Source organism: Colius striatus, chromosome W (assembly GCF_028858725.1).
Source record: "Colius striatus isolate bColStr4 chromosome W, bColStr4.1.hap1, whole genome shotgun sequence".
Taxonomy (NCBI): domain Eukaryota; kingdom Metazoa; phylum Chordata; class Aves; order Coliiformes; family Coliidae; genus Colius; species Colius striatus.
This window is the reverse complement of record NC_084789.1, coordinates 21948928-21965628: the sequence shown is the minus strand read 5'-3', so window position 1 is coordinate 21965628 and position 16701 is coordinate 21948928. Positions and strand designations below refer to the sequence as shown.

Below are 16701 nucleotides of genomic sequence, written 5' to 3'. Positions count from 1 at the left end.
TGTGGGGGGACGGGCACGGCGCGTGTGTGCTTTGAGGGTCGGGTGGGATTGGGGAGGGGGCGTATGTGCATGTGTATACATATGCAGTGGGTGGTGAGTGTGCGTGCGCGCACACACATATGCATAGCTATGCGGAGAGCCGTCTGTGTAGCAGGTTTAGAGGCAGGACAGGCACTTCGCAGCAGTGGGGGTATAGCTCAGTGGTAGAGCATTTGACTGCAGATCAAGAGGTCCCCGGTTCAAATCCGGGTGCCCCCTTTTTTTTTTTTTTTTTTTCCTACTTTCTTTTTCCCACCCCTTTTATTTGCCCCCCCGCTCCCGCCGGTAGCCAGGCGAGGTCGCGTTCCGCTGCTCCCCGTAGCCTCGGGGGTCCCCGCCGGGGATGTCGCTTGCTCTTGGAGCAAGATGAAGCTGACCCTCCAGAGGGGACTCCCAGAACGTTGACATCTTCCCCCCCCCCCCCCCATTTCACAGCAGACGAAGGGCCGCAGGGTCCCGTATATCTCCTGCACCCCTCGGCTTCGGCCACGGCGGGGTGAGGGGCGTGGGGGGCTGACTGCTCCCCAGGCCCTTGGCATGGGACACATCTCTGCGGGTGTTTGTACCCTCCTCCTGCCCCGGCACCCGGGCTGACTCCCTGCCCACCCTCATGTGGAGGCTCAGCCCCCTCCCGGGTACCGGGGCCAGAGGGGCTGGGGTGCAGCTTGAGCTCCCCCAAAACGCTGCCCAAATCACGGTGCGGCCAAGAAGCTGGCACAGCTCCCGGGGCTCTGTGGTGCCACCTGGACACCCTCCCACTCCCCCACCATGACTCACTCCCTATAGACCCTTCCCTGTGTCTCCCACCCCATGACCTCCTCTTTGTGACACCCTCCCCTGTCACCCCCTCCCCGTGTCTCCCACCACCCCAGTAACCGATGCAAAGGGAAATCCCAAGGAGGGTGGAAGGGAGAGGATCCCTCCTCCAGTGGGGACACAGGTTTGCCCAGGGCAGGGGGAGGACCTGGGGGAGCGAGGGGTGGGAGGGGGCACTGGACTCCCAATCAAGGGGGCTGCAATGGCCGTGGGGCTGCTGTTTGTCAACCTGGGGGCAGGGGGAGAGTGTGTGAGGACTCACAGAACCAGGAGTTGTCTTGAGACAGGGGGAAGGTCATAGAATCATAGAATCATTATGGTTGGAAAAGACCTTTAAGATCATTGAGTACAACCACTAATTTCACACTGCCAGGCCCATCACCAAACTAAACCATATCCCTCAGTACTTCATCTATGTGTCTTTTGAATATCTCCAGGGATGGTAACTCTATCACCTCTGGGGGCAGCCTGTTCCAATGCTTAATAACCCTCTTGGTTAAAAAGTTCTTCCTAATGTCCAATCTAAACCTCCTCTGGCACAACTTAAATCCATTTCATTCATTACTAGAGAGAAGAGACTGACCCCCATCTCACTACAACTCCCCTTCAGGTAGTTGTAGAGAGTAATCATGTCTCCCCTCAGCCTCCTCTTCTCCAGGCTGAACACTCCCAGCTCCCTCAGCCGTTCCTCATAAGACCTGTTCTCTAGACTCTTCACCAGCTTTGTTGCCCTTCTCTGGACACGCTCCAGCCCCTCAGTGTCCTTCTTGCAGTGAGGGGCCCAGAACTGGACACAGTGTTTGAGGTGTGGCCTCACCAGTGCCCAGCACAGGTGGACACTCACTGCCCTGGTCCTGCTGGTCATATCATTTCTGATACAAGCCAGGATGCCATTGGCCTTCTTGGGCACCTGAGCACACTGCTGGCTCATGTTCAGCTGCTGTCCATTAACACCCCTAGTTGCTTTTCTGCAGGACAGTTTTCCAGCCACACATCCCCAAGCCTGTATTGTTGCATGGGGTTGTTGTGGCCCAAGGCAGGACTCGACACTTGGCCTTGTTGAATGTCATGCAACTGGCCTTGGTCCTGTCCAGGTCCCTCTGAAGAGCCTTTCTGTCCTCACACAGATCTACACATCCACCCAGCTTGGTGTCATCTGCGAATTTACTGAGGGTGTACTCAATCCCCTCATCCAGATCATTGATAAAGATGTTAAACAAAACAGGCCCCAGCACTGGGCCCTGGGGAACACCACTGGTGACCAGCCACCAATTGGATTTAGCTCCATTCACTACAACTCTCTGGGCCCAACCATCCAGCCAGTTTTCCACCCATCTCAGAGTAGGTCCATCCATACCATGGGCAGTAAATTTCTTCAGGAGGATGCTGTGGGAGACTGTGTCAAAAGTCTTACAGAAGTCCAGGAAGACCACATCCACAGCCTTTCCCTCATCAACTAAGCAGGTCATCTCATCATAGAAGGAGATCAGATTGGTCAAACAGGACCTGCCCTTCATAAAGCTATGTTGACTGGGCCTAAGCTCTTGGTTGTCCTGTATGTGCCTCAGTATGGCACTCAGGATGATCTGCTCCATAACCTTTCCCAGAACAGAGGTCATGCTGACAGGCCTGTAGTTCCCAGGATCCTCCTTCCTGCCCTTGTTGTAGATGGATATCACATTTGCCATCCTCCAGTCCGCTGGGACCTCTCTGGTGAGCCAGGACTGCTGGTAGATGATGGAGAGTAGCTCAGCAAGCACTTCTTCCACCTCCCTCAGCACCCTCAGGTGGATTCTGTCTGGTCCCATCTACTTGCGTGTGTCGAGGTGGAGCAGCAGGTCACACATCATTTGCCCTTGTACTAAGGCACCTTCAGTCTGTCCCCCATCCCTGTCTTCTGGCTCTGGTGGATGAGTGCCCAGAGAAGAGCCAGTTTTAGAGTTGAAGACTGAGGCAAAGTACCTCAGCCTTTTCCTCATCCTTGCTCAATGCATTTCCCCTTCCATCCATTAAAGGGGGAAGATTCCCCTTAGCCCTCAATGTGTTGCTAATATATTTGTAGAAACTCTTCTTATTGTCTTTTACAGTAGTGGCCACCTTAAGTTTGAGTTGAGCCTTGGCCCTTCTAATTTTCTCCCTACATGATCTCACCACAGCCTTGTAATTCTCCTGGGTTGTCTGCCCTTTCTTCCAGAGATCGTAAATTCTCTTTCTCCTCCTGAGCTCCAGCAGAAGCTCCCTGTTCAGTCAGGACGGTCTTCTACCCCGTCAGATCACTTTCTTGCACATGGGGACAGCTTGATCCTGTGCCTTTAAGATTTCCTTCTTGAAGAATGTCCAGCATTCCTGGACTCCTTTGCCCTTCAGGACTGCCCCCCAAGGGACTCTGGCAACCAACCTCCTAAACAATTCAAAGTCTGCCCTCCAGAAATCTAAGGTAGCAGTTCTGCTGATCCCCCTCCTTGCTTCTCTGAGGATCAGGAACTCAACTATTTCACAATCACTATGCCCTAGGCAACCTCCAACCATCACGTCTCCCACAAGACCTTCTTTGTTCACAAACACCAGGTCCAGCAAGGTGCCTTCCCTCGTTGGCTCTCTCACCAGCTGTGTGTATCTTCCACACACCCCAGGAACCTCCTGGACTGTCTCCTCTCTGCTGTGTTGTATTCCCAGAAGACATCCCCTAAGTTGAAGTCCCCCATGAGAACAAGGGACAGCTATTCAGAGAGTTTTCCCAGCTGCCTTTCATCTACCTCCTCACCCTTGATGGGTGGTCTATAGCAGACTCCTACCATGACATCCCCCTTGTCTTTCCCCTTGATTCTTACTCATAAACACTTGACCCTATCCTCACCATCGCTGACCTCAAAACAGTTGAGACACTCCCTATCATAGAAGACTATGCCTCTGTCTCTCCTGCCCTGCCTGTCCCTTCTGAAGAGTCTGTAACCATCCAGTGCAGCACTCCAGTCTGTGACATCCCACCATGTTTCCATAATGGAGATGATGTCACATTTCCCTTGGTACACAATGTCTTCCAGCTCCTCCCGTTTGTTGCCCATGTTGTGTGCATTGGTGTAGATGCACTTCAGGTGGGTTACAGATCCAGCTACCTTTCAGGGGGAAGAAATACTAACTTCCTCATGACCATTTTCATATGCATCCATGTCCTCTAGCACAACAACCCTCCTTTCCCTGCTGCCACAAAGAACTTCAACTCCAGCTTCCACCGAGGTAGCAGACCCAAGGACGCCAGCAGCAGACCATCCCTCAGACACTGGCATGCTGCCCCCAGGCTTACCTCTGTCAAGCCTGGTGTTACCCCTTTCCCCCTTCATATCTAGTTTAAAGCCCTCCCAATGAACACTGATAACTCTTGTCCTAGTTGCTTTTTCCCCCTCTGTGACAGATGTATCCCATCCCTTTGAATTATCCCCAGTGTCCCGTAAAGTGCCCTGTGCTCAAAAACCCACAAATTTTGTCAGTGACAGGAGGCTTGGAGCTAGGTATTAATCTCTTTCACCCTCCATATGCTTTCCTCATCCCTGCCCATAACAAAAGGGACAGAGGAGAACACTACTTGTGCTCCTAATCCAGGCATCCCAATGCCCTGAAGTCTCCCTTAATGGCCATTAGACTCTTGCTTGACACTTCATCAGTACCCACCTAGATAACCAACAATGGATGGAATAGTCCATGGGCTGTACCAGGTAGGGAGTTTCCTCTTGACATCCTTGACCTGTGCCCCAGGGAGGCAGCAGACTTCCCTAAGAAGTGGGTTAGGTCTGCATATTGGCCCTTCTGTTCCCTTCAGAAGGGAGTCTCCTATGACTATGACCCATCTTTTTTTCTTCTTGGAGGAAGTTGTTTAGATGTTGGGTGCTGGTGGCCTGAATGTTGGCAACTGCTCTAGCTGGGGTGAACTCTCATCCTGGTGACTGCTCGATTCTGCTTGCAGGGTCGCATACCTGTTCTGTAAAGGTAGGGACACCTGGGAGGGTGGAGCAGTCACACAAGGCACTCTGCTGCACTGGGCAACGACTTGCTGCCATTGCCCTCCATCCTCCAAGTCCCTGGATTCAGCTGGGCTAAAAGAGGAGGGGAAATCCCCTGGGTTATCCCCCTGATTGACCTGCCACATGGAGGAGATGATCCCAATAGTCTATTTCCCACTCACTCTCCCTAATATACCTCAGCCTACTGTCTTCCTCTTAGAGCTCTGCCACTAAGCAGAGTAGTTCCTCCACCTGAGTACATCGCACAACAGCGCTCCCCACTTCCACCCTTGACAGAAAGGGCAACTCTCACATCCAGTCACCTGCTGAGCACACAGAGGCCAAAGCTCTGTCTCTGAATCGTGTGGCTACCATTGTTCTCTCCTTCAGTTGGTAGCACTTCTGCTCGCCCTGCCTGTGCCAATTGCCGCGCCGCGCTCCTGGTCGCTCGCGTTCCCTGGGGGCTGTTTAAATCACGGACCCGCGCGGGGCTGAGGGTGCTCAGCAGAGCCAACCAAGTTCGAGTGTCCCCTGCAGTGGCGTGAAACCCCCGACCTCGCTGGTGTGTCCTCCTCGCTATTGAAGATCCACGGGATCCCTCCAACAAGGCACTCCCCGGGCGTGGCAGGGGGGGGGGGTGTGTCCTGCCGCCGGCTCTAGCCCCGCCCCCGGCCCCGCCTCCGGCTGCCTCCCGGGCTCCGGCTACGAGCGCGGCTCCTGGGGGGTGCGGGCCCATGGCGGGGCGCTGACCCCCCCCCCCCCCCCCCCCAGCAGAGCCGGGACCATAAACTGGGGGGCCTGATCCTGCTGTGCCTTCTGCGCGGGGCCCTGGGCTCAGGTAGGGGGTTGGGGAGAGGCGGGTGGGCGAGCTCCGGGGATGGGAAGGAGCCCACCGGAGGGGGTCCGGGGTTGAGGGGAGACCGGGTGCATAGCCCAGGGGCCAGTGCCTCTCCACTCTGCGGCCCCTCTGGGGGCTGCTGTGCCCGCGGTCCCGCGTGGCCGTGGGTAGCGGGAGGTTTCCCGCTGCTGTTGATTTGGGGGTCGTGTCCCCCCTCCAGCCTCCCGGGCACGCAGCTGTGGGTCACGCTGCACCCTACAACCAGCTGCACCCACAGCAGCCATACGGTATGGGGTTTTTCCTCCTTGCCCCATGTCCTCCCCTGCCACAGCACTCCACGGTGAAGGCACTGGCAGCATGGCTTAGCCCTGGGGCAGAGGGGAGGCTGTGACCCCTACTGCTGCCGTGCCCCCCCCCCCCCCGCCCCCAGGATTCTCCCACCCGTGTCATGGCTGGTGCTGGCCTGTCTGTGGGTGCAGCCACCCGGTGAGATTTTGGGGAGGACCCTGCAGCTTCTGTGGGGATCTGCTTGTGAGCTGGGGCACCTCAGACCTCCCAGTAGTGCCGAGGGACTGAGCCCCCCGCGAAGGCCACTGTGACCCCCAAACACAGACCCCCTTTCCCCATAATGGAAATTCCTGCCAGCTCAGCCCTGCTCCCCTCTGCCCCAGTTTCCCCTTCCGGAGGAACTGAGGACAGAAACTGGCCTCACGGGGCACCTCAGAGGGCCCAGAGCTCATTAGGCAGCAATTAGCTCCCTCTCCCCGGGATGAAGGTGGGAATTCTCTCTCGGGGCGCCCCTACTGGGTGTTTTTGCTGTCTCGCTCTGTCCCTGCCCATGGGCGGGCCCGTGCTGTCCACACCCCCTCCGCCCCTGTGGAGCTGCCAGGAAATCTCATGAATCTCTGCAGATTTGGTACCAAATGGCTTTTTCATCTCCTTCCCCCTCCCCGCCCCTTCAATGCTGCACCGTGTTTCTGGCCTCAGCTCCCTCCCTAGAGCTGAGCTGGGCATGGAGAGATGAGGCAGGAGGGGACGAGGGACATGTTCTTTGGGAGATGGATACTTGGAATCTGCCCTGGCACCTGCACCCTGTACCAGCCCAGAGGAAGATACTGACATCTGGGGACATGGAGGACATGGCCACGCTGCTGTCCCGTTGCTGAAGTCACATCTTCTCCATCCCTGGGGCCTCATGCTCCTCCCTGTGTGCTGGGCTGTGAGCTGAGCTGGGGGTCATAGGTGTTTTACCCCCTTTCACCTGCTCTGTCACAGCTCTCCTCCCCAGCCATGGGTGTCTGTCACCCATCCCTGCACCCTGTGCCCTGAGAAGCTCTTCCCCACATCTCCGTCATTGCTGCTTAAATCAGGGGTGAGACCCCCCCCCCCAACCTCTTGTCACCTAAGCAGAAGCTGCCTTGCTGGGAGGGACAGGGCTGATCCCAGCATGGGACCCCACTGACCCATCCCTGTGCTCTGCCCCCTCCCCCTTCAGGACACCTCCCTGGGGGCAAAGGGCACCAGAGAGCTCGGGAGACCTCACCTGGGACCAAGGGGACCCGCATCAGCCAGGACCTGGTGGGAGGCAGCCTGGCCATCGACACGCTGCCGCCCAATGAGACACGGATTGTGGTAAGTCAGGGCCCCCTCCTGCCCCCCCAGACAGGACCCGGCCAGTGCCTGACCAGAGCTATTTCCAGGCTGGGCAGGGAGCCAGGGGAGATGCTGTCTCTGATTTAATGTGTGGGGCCAGATCCCAGAGGGTAATTAGAGCTCAGTGCAGAGGTGGTTGATCCCTGGGGATTGCTCTGAGATGTGGGGGTTGCTCTGAGCCCTGTGGCCCTCCCAGCCCATCAGCCCTGCCAGGTCCCAGGGCCATCTCTGGTGGGAGGAGCTGGGGATGATTCGCTCACCACAGTGCCATGTGTATGGTGGAGGTGCTGCTGCTAAGGTTATGGGGGTGAGGGGGCTGTGTGGGGAGGGGGTGGGGGTCTCTGGCTGGGGAAGGCAACAGCCTTCACTGCTGTTAGGGAACTCACTAAGGAACCCATGGGACATCTCACTTGGTTCTCACATCCCAGCTGTGCCTAATTACTTGCCCTCAATTAGCTCCTGGGGAGTTTCTCCAGTGCTGGGATGGGGTGGGGGGAATGTGTGGCCATGGCTGAGGTTTCTGGGGGAGGACATATTGTCTGTAGTGACTTGTTGTGGCATTTTTGCTGGCAGCTGGTTGTGGTTTTTGTGGAATTATATCCCTGTGGCACAGCTTTTTCTGCTCTGCTTGACCTCCAGCTTGGCCTTGATCCCTCACTGTTTGGAATGGAGAGGAGCCAGAAGCCAGAAAAGTCCCTGATGTGGAAGTGCTTAAGTCTTCCCCCCTCAAGTCAACCCTGTTGTGGTTTGGCCCAGCTAGCACAGCAGCACCACAACAGTCTCTCGCTTGGTGCCCCCATTCACCCCCACCCTCATTAGGATGGCAGAGGCCCCAGCAAAATGGGAGGAAAAAGATAAGCAAGGTTGTTGTGGATTGAGACAAGGGCAGGGAGGGCTCGCTGCCAATTACAGTTCCAGGCAAAACAGACTCCAGTACTCAACAGAGAGGAAAATAGGAAAGTTTATTCTACAAGAAACAGAACGGAATAAAAGCAAAAAGAGAGCAGGATGATGAGAAAATGACAACCAGCACTTTAAGATCTCCCTCCCCCTTCCCTCCTTTCTTCCCGGGCCCAGCTCACTGCTCCCAGTATCTCTACCTCCTCCCCCCTCATCCCATTGGGGATGTGTGTCCTTTGCCAGGCCCTTGACCTCTTTGAGATGGCTCTTAGCAGAGTTGCCGCGTGGTCTGTGCTCTGGTCTGCCAGGGAGAGGGGGTTTGGGGAACCTGAGGATGCTGCTGGTGGCTTGGGGAGGTGGGGGAGGGATGCCTGGGCTCCCTCTCCTGCACTCTGGGGATATCACCCAGGAGAGCAGCCCCTGCCCCACAGACCCCTACTCCCCCCACCATGTCTCCCATCCTCAGCCACTCCCACTCGGTTGGCAGCCGTGGCTCGGCCGCTTTCCTCAAGATGCTTGTTCCAAGGTTAATAATTTCCTCTGGACTTCTATGTCTTCATTTGTTTGCTTCACTTCTAGTGGTCACTTGAACTGGAACTTCCAGCCCCTGGCTCTAGAACAGGATATTTTCTTCCCGGGAAGGTTGTATCTGCTTTGCTGAAGTCTCTTCTGAATCACATCTCTCTCTCTCACCAGCCAGCCCATCCTCTGCACTAATTGGTCCCATGGGTCTTCTCTGCACCTTCTCCAACTGCTCAGCATCCTTTGCTGGCTTCACACGTTTTTTTTTTCTGTATGGTTTTATTGCTGCTTTGTGCTGAGATCAGGTCCCAGCTGCTCTGGGTTGTGCTGGGATGTTTGGATCTCCACAGGGCTGTGCCTGTCCCTCCCTGGCTGCAGGAGGACAACCACAGCTACTACATCTCATGGATCTATGGGTTGGGGGATGCCCACCTGAGGGGGCTGTGGGTGGACATGGCAGCAGCCAACAGGAGCCAAGTGAAGATCCATGGGATCCTCTCCAACATGCACCAGCAGGCCTCGGTGAGCCCACAGGGCTGTCCTGCACCCTGGCATGTTCCCCCACCTTTCCTCTCCCAGCACTGATTTACTGATGTTAGCACCTCGCCTGAGGCAGCACCATCCCCTCCCCATCCCCGTGACAGCCTGGTGGTGACCAAAGCTTGAGAAGAGTTTGGTCTCACCCAGTCCCAAGCTGATGGGGATGAGCCGTGGGACTGGGCACTTCCAGGACCCCTCTCTCATCCCTCACACCCCTCCAGGCACTGGCCCCCAGAGCTTGCTCTAAGCCAGGGTAGAGCCAGTGCCAGGGGGCACAGACTTCTTGTTCCCCTGCATCCCCAGCTGATATTTATCCGAGAGCTGAGCATGGTTCTCACCTCATCTCCCTCCTGCAGAGAATTGTCCTCTCCTTTGACTTCCCCTTCTATGGCCACCTCCTGTGTCAGGTCACCATAGCAACGGGCAGTGAGTGGGGATGGGATGGGGTGGGTGCCCCTGCTTGGTTGGCATTCCCATGGTGGGAGGGCTGGCCATGGCTCTGGTGCTGGCTCTAAACCTCCCTGAGTCCCAAGGAGCTCAGACAGAGAAGGGGCTGCAGCCCTTTTAGCTTTTAGTCAACCCCCTGCCCTGCTGCTGGTGCTCAGGGAGTTGGGTGCTGCTGGTGCCTCACTTTCTGCAGCAGTTGGGGGGATGCAGGGGAATGACACAGACCTGGAGAGAATATGAGAGGGGATGGGCGAGCCAGGGCAGGGTGGTGGGAGGTCAGAAAGAGAGAGGATGGGGTGGTGGAGGGGAGTGAGTGCGTGCTGCTTCACTCTCTGCTCTGCTTGCTCAGGTTTTATCTTTATGGGGGACGTCATCCACCGGATGCTCACAGCCACACAGTATGTCACACCCCTCATGGCTAACTTCAACCCCAGCTACTCCCACAACTCAGAGGGACACTGAAGGGCCGGAGTGTGGCCAGAGCCAGGCAGTGGAGCTGGGGAAGGGGCTGGAGCACAAGTCTGATGGGGAACAGCTGAGGGAATGGGAGTGTTCAGCCTGGAGAAGAGGCTGAGGGGAGACATGAGCACTTTGCAACTCCCTGACAGGAGGTTGTGGTGAGGTGGGGGTTGGTCTCCTCAGCAACAAGTCACAGGACAAGAGGAAACAGCCTAAAGTTGCCCCAGGGGAGGTTTAGATGGAGCTGAGGAAGAACTTTTTCCCTGAGAGGGTTGTCAGCCCCTGTCCCAGGCTGCCCAGGGAGGTGGGGGAGTCCCCATCCCTGGAGCTATTGCAAAGCTGTGGAGCTGAGGTGCTGAGGGCCATGAGTTAGTGATGGGCTGGGCACTGTGAGGGCAGGAGGTGGACTCCAGGAGCTTAAAGGGCTTTTCCAATCAAAATGATTCTGTGATTCTCTGAACAAATCAGTGTGATACAGTAACTGAAAGGAGAGGGTGAGCTGTAGGAGAAGGCCCATCTTGCAATTAACTATGGCTATTAATAGATTGATTCCATGGGAGCTTTGATAGCGTTGCTTCCACATGTGCTACACCCTCAGTAGCTAATAAGGGCACAGCCAGAAGAAGGACTGACCTATAACCCTCTCTTTGCAAACCACTGTACCATGTAGAAGCTCTCAAGGCAGCACAGAAATTGGAGCAATTCAGTCCTGCTTTACATCCCCTGCCAGGGGTGAGGATGGGCCTTGTTAGAGACATGTTGAGGCAGAAGGATGCTCACAGAGGCAGAAGGGAGTTCTAGTGAAAGGTTATGGGTGAGGAGGTGCAAGTGTCCTGTGGTAAAAGGTCTCCTGGTCTCTCAGCTGCTCGACTGTAAGATGTGAACAATAACACACTGTTTTTCCTGTGGCTGTTTAGATTGTAAAGTCTCCAGCCCAGGGCCCTTTCCTAGCATGTATGTCTGCTGTTCTTGGTCTCAATTGTGCTCAGGAAGCTAAATGCATCATTTTCTAAGCATAACTTTGTCCTTGCTGCCCTTCTGTAGTGAACACCACCATTTTTGGACCACCTTTCAATGGCCATGACCATGTTGAAGTACTGGGAAAAGAACTAATAGACCAGTCACTTCTCATTTTCCCTTTTACCTGTCAAAGCCCCTCATACTCTGTTCATTCCCTCTACCCAGGAGTTTCTATCCAGGTGGGAGAAACTGTGCTAACACAATAAAAACAGCTATTCGTTAATTTAAACGGTAAAAGAATTCCACTCTCTCAATGCCTTATTCTATTTTTCTGAGCAGAGATGTAGAAGATACATAATTAGAATATATAGAGTCTATTTGTGTATGTATACACACACACACACACAAAAGCAAATACTTTATAATACATAAATATGCAAAAATGTCATCTTTCCCCAACAGGTAGGTCTCATACTAAACAACATTCCAGAAACAGAAGGGGAAAAAAATAGCCATGATGCAAATAGCCAAGGGTTTATACCCTGGAAATGGGAGTGCAAGCTCAGGTACAACAGCATGCTGAGCCATAATTAACAGCCCTGAAAACAAGGAGGGAGCAGATTGTAACAAAGGGCCTGTGGGTTTTGGAATAAAATCTCAAATAGATGTCATGCTCTGAACCTGCATTTGACAAGTTGTGGTGATTTGACCCTGGCTGAATGCCAGGTGCCCACCACACCGCTCTATCACCCACCTCCTCAGCAAGCCAGGGAAGGGGAGAAAATAAGATGAGAGTCTCGTGGGTTGAGATAAAAGCAGTTTAAGGAGCAAAGCCGCATGTGTGAGAAACGAAGCAAAAGCAGATAAAGCTGTTACTCTCTACTTCCCATCAGCAGCAATGTCCGGCCACCTCCTGAGAAGCAGGGCTTCGGTACGCGTAGCGGTTGCTTTGGGAAGGCCAGAAATGAATCAAAAATGAAACAGCATAGCCTTTCCTATTGTTAAGGCAACCCAGCCCCTCCAATATACCTGCTGTAAATGGGCTCTGAAGCCCCTTCTCATTGATGCTTTTCCGCAGCTCTTTAAAAACCGCATATGGTGGGGACTCGTGTTGTGACTGTGGGTGGGGGTCTTAAAATCACTGGAAACGCCCCAGGATCCCCATTATTTAATGCTTCCCTAAAACATGTCTGTAAAACAGACCCTTTTCCCTGAGCTTCTACCAGGGATATGTCAGGACAGAGGATTTCAGAGTTTGGGGCCAGTGAAGCTGCAGCTGCTCAGCTTCACTGTATGTGCATGAGGAGGTAGGGCTTGGATTTTAATTCATCATCTTTACCTTTTGCGCCCCAGCTTGTTTCTCTCGGGGGGCACTGAGTATTTCTTCTTTCTTATCTCAAAGGATTCTGTTACCTCTCCTGCCAGAGGTTGTAAAGCAATATAAATCAATCACCATGTAAACCCAAAAGAGGTAGAAGCTGCAAGCCCCAGCTCCTTTTTAGTTTAAAACTCTTGCCCCACCTTGTACCATAATGGTAAATCTACTATTCCTTCTGCCAGGAACTATGTACAATATCTCCGAATACAGTGCAACAACTCATGCAATTGATCATCTGTTACCTAACAGTGAGCAGCCTGCTGTAGCTGCTTTAAAGCTTGCATATACAACTTTTGTTCCTTAGAAAGGCTGGATCCCATGCTGCATGCAAGTGGATTGCAGCTCTTTTATGAGACCTGTCATGGTTTAGCAAGGAGCAGCTTTTGCTTGGTAACAGGGGGAGCGGGTTGCAGTGAAGACCCGGTTAAAAGTTTTTGGACTCTTCCCCCGGCTCCTGGGTTCACACCCACCTCCGGCCCCACTGGGCCAATCTGGCGCTTCTGCGATCACTATTTAGGGACAGGAATTTGAAGTGCTGGTAGGAGGTGTAAGAGTGGTACAAGATGGAGGTGGCCACGCGAACCCTACAGTCAGAGAAGGAGGAAGGAAGGAGGAGCACTAGACCAGAGATCCCTTTGCAAGCCGTAGCGAGAATGCAGGCTGTACCCCTGCAACCCATGCAGGGCCATGGCAGGACCGAGAGTTACCAGCAGCTCCGTGTGAGTGAGCCCGGACGGGCGAGGGATCGTGTGGGGAGGCAGCCATGGCGCAGGCCGTGCTGGAGAGCCTGCGTGTCACAGAGCAGACCCACACGAGAGGCAGAGAGGAGCTGCAGCTTTTGGGATAAATGCACGTCGGAGCAGCCCGTGCAGGGCTGCCGTGTGTGTGAGGTACCCCACAGACTTGCAGGGAGGACTGGTGTGGAGCCCACCTGTCCCGAGGAGAGACAAATGGCAGAAGCTATCAGGAATAGACTGACTGAAACCCCCACTCCCTGCCCCCCTGGGCCGTTCAGGGGGAAGGAGGTAAAAACACTGAGATCAGGGCTCTGAGCCTGGGAAGAGGAGAGGAGTGGGGAGAAGGTGGTCTTAAAGGGCTGGTCGGACTCTTCATTGTTGTACCAATCTGTGTTGTTTTATGTTTGTTATGTTTTGTGGTGTTATGGTTATGTTTTAGTTGGTATGACATTAAATTATTTTCTGTTTTCTTCCCCAAACCAGTAGCCTGGTCTGTTTTGTCCTGGACCTTAAGGGGTAATTAAGCTCTCCCTGCCCTTTGGCAATCCTCAGGTCTTTGGTACTTGAGGCCCAGAACTGTAATTGGCAGTGAGCCCTCCCTGCTCTTGTCTTAATCCACAACAACTTTGTTTATCTTTTTTCCTCCCATTTTGCTGGGGCCTCCACCATCCTAACGAGGGTGGGAGTGAATAGGGGGCACCGAACATGTGTTAGCTTCTGTGCTAACTGGGCCAAACCATGACACCTGAAAACTACATCTACGTAAAGATGTGGACCACAGAACACTTAGAAGAAAAGTAGAAGGAACCTTATCAAGTGTTACTGACCACATTCACTGCAATCAAGATCTCTGAATCAGATGCCTGGATCCACTACACCAGAGTGAAGAAAGCACCATCCGCAAACTGGAGATTAGTGGGAGACCCAGAGACTTTGAAGCTGACTTTGAAACATGATTAACTGTCTGTATTTTGTTTTTCTGTTATTTCTACAGTCTATGATGGTGGAAACACAGAGGAAAGATCGACATCCGTCCCAGTGTGGGTAACTAATGATACTCAAATTCAAACCCATAATCCAAATGATTGGTGAGTAAATGTAACATTAATCAAAACATTGCTCATTTTGGTATAAGTATTTCTAATTATTGGCCTGGTTTACCCCTGTTTAAAATGGCAATTAAGCCACAAAAAAAATTTAATCAAATGATTATTCAAGCAGTAACAAGAAGTCAAAATAAACTGAGAATCCACCATCACATGACAATTCAGCCTATGATGTTCCATTGTAAATAGGTGAAATTATTGAGTAATGGTTATCAATACTTTCAAAGGGAGGAAATGTTATAGAAGGTATAAAAATTCAAGTAATTTTATCAAATAGTTATTTTTAAGTAAAATCCATAAGTAAGTTAGCATAACTAAGCAAAACTAGGCCTCCTTGGTGGAGCCGCTCCCAAAGAGAAGAACATGCATGAGAAATCAGGTACAATGGGAATAAGAGTGATAACGAGGGGGATTGTTTAAATCCATGCACCTGCAAGCCATAAAACATCAAAGAACAATGTTGGGAGTGATTGCTTCAGAGGAAGAAAAGAGTTTGTTATATTAACCACTAGGCTGTTTGCTGTCCTGAACCCCTGTAACTTTCTGGTCCAGAGCACCAGATAATTAGTACCATTCTGGTTCAGAGCATCAAATAATCCATAGCCTAAATGAATTAGTTGGCCAAGTGATTTTGAAATATATATGAATATGTATAACGTGTGATAAGAGACTAATCAATGAGTGATGTAATGTGTAAAAGTAACAAATAACCAATCAAGGTAAAGGGCAAAATTAGTAGACAATTATAAACAGACTTTTTTGCAGAGTAAAAAAGAACAAAAGAACATTGGATATAAATATTCGTTAATTCTAATGCCTCGTCAGACATTCTTTGGGAATGATCCCGTGTCCCCGGTGCATCGTCAAATAAAGGATGTCTCTGCTTATCTGATTTTGTGTAGATAAGTTTTTCTTCCTCAGCAGATTTGCAACAGTACTATTGCTTCGGGTCATGTTTTTTCCTTAGCAGACTGAAGATGGGGTTTAGCAGGCTCAGTCTCGGACAGGAACAACTTTGCAGGACCCGGGGGTTGTGCAAGGCAGGACAGTGGTGCATTGAGATTTAGAATTTAAGATCTTGAAGTCCAACAACTGTCAAGCCCACCGCTAAACTATGTCCACTAAAACATTTGGTAACAGTAGAAATCTACAAAGACCTACAGCTCCATAGGTGTGGTGCCCCAACACTCGCAACCTGCAGTGATGCTCCTTGTGATTCCCCCAAACCAAGATGTGTGCACATAAAACCCATCACATCTCATGCCTTCACACCAACCACCCACTCCATAGCAGGGTATGGCCCAAGGACACCACATTGCCCCTGGGAGCCCCGAAATCCTACCTCAACTGGCCAGGAGGACTGGAAAAGAGGCTAGGATCACACCAACACCTCACCCTCACTCTGAAATGGATATTAATTACTTATTCATGGGGGGGTGTTGCTTGTGATGGGCAAGAGCCACGCAGACAGCTGTTGGGGGAATGGGGCTGATTCGTCAGGAGGGCGAGGACAAAAAGGCGGGAAACTGTTGGGTGCTTTGTTTTTTTGTGTTTGCAAGTATTTCTGCTCCGGAGTAAAACACACAGATGCGGGTGTGTGTGCCTGTGTGTGCCTGGATTAGTTACTGTGCACAGCCCCCCGAATCCTTAACTCCAGTAAGTGCTGACGTTTGAGTGAAATCGTGCTTTTTTTTAAAAAATATTTTAAATAATGATAATAATTTAAAAATATTTTCCTTTTTATTTCTTCTCAGGGACACAGGTATGGTACTCACAAAAAGCAAGGGATTTTCCCACTTCCTCCTCCAGTGCTCCCCTCAGAGGTAGCCTGGAGGATGCCCCATCCAGGGGGTATTTGTGGGGAGGGAATTTCTCTGAGGTAAAACGGAGCTCAGAAGGTGTCATCTGTAAGTAAGCATTAACCATTATATATTCTTTGTTACTCGAGTGTAATGTTTTGGAGGCACAGGTCTCCATTTTTGGCCTCATAGGTACCCTCAAGTTCAAGAACTGCAGTGCCTGGTGAAAGAGCTGCAGGAAACTGTGAGTAGACTCTGTAGTATTAGAAGGGAAGAAGTGGAGAAAGATGGAGGCTTCCGCAATCAGATGCAAGCCTCCAGTGAATCCAATAAGTCATGGACCCTGGTTACAAAAAAAAGAAGGACAAAAGCTCGTCATCAAAGCCCTCCTTCCTTATACAAATAAGTATGAGGCACTGGCGACAAGGGACTTTGACGAGCAAGTTCCAAAAGGGGAAAACCCACTAAACAACCCATCAGCTGCTCCACCTGCAGTAGGTAATGGACAT

General features: G+C 52.2%; 1 non-coding gene across 1 annotated transcript; it reads left to right on the top strand.

Annotated features, from left to right (window-relative positions):
• Window positions 1-186: 186 nt before the first annotated feature.
• TRNAC-GCA (transfer RNA cysteine (anticodon GCA)) lies at window positions 187-258 on the top strand. Its single transcript has one exon. It is a non-coding gene; the product is annotated as a tRNA-Cys (tRNA).
• Window positions 259-16701: the final 16443 nt, after the last annotated feature.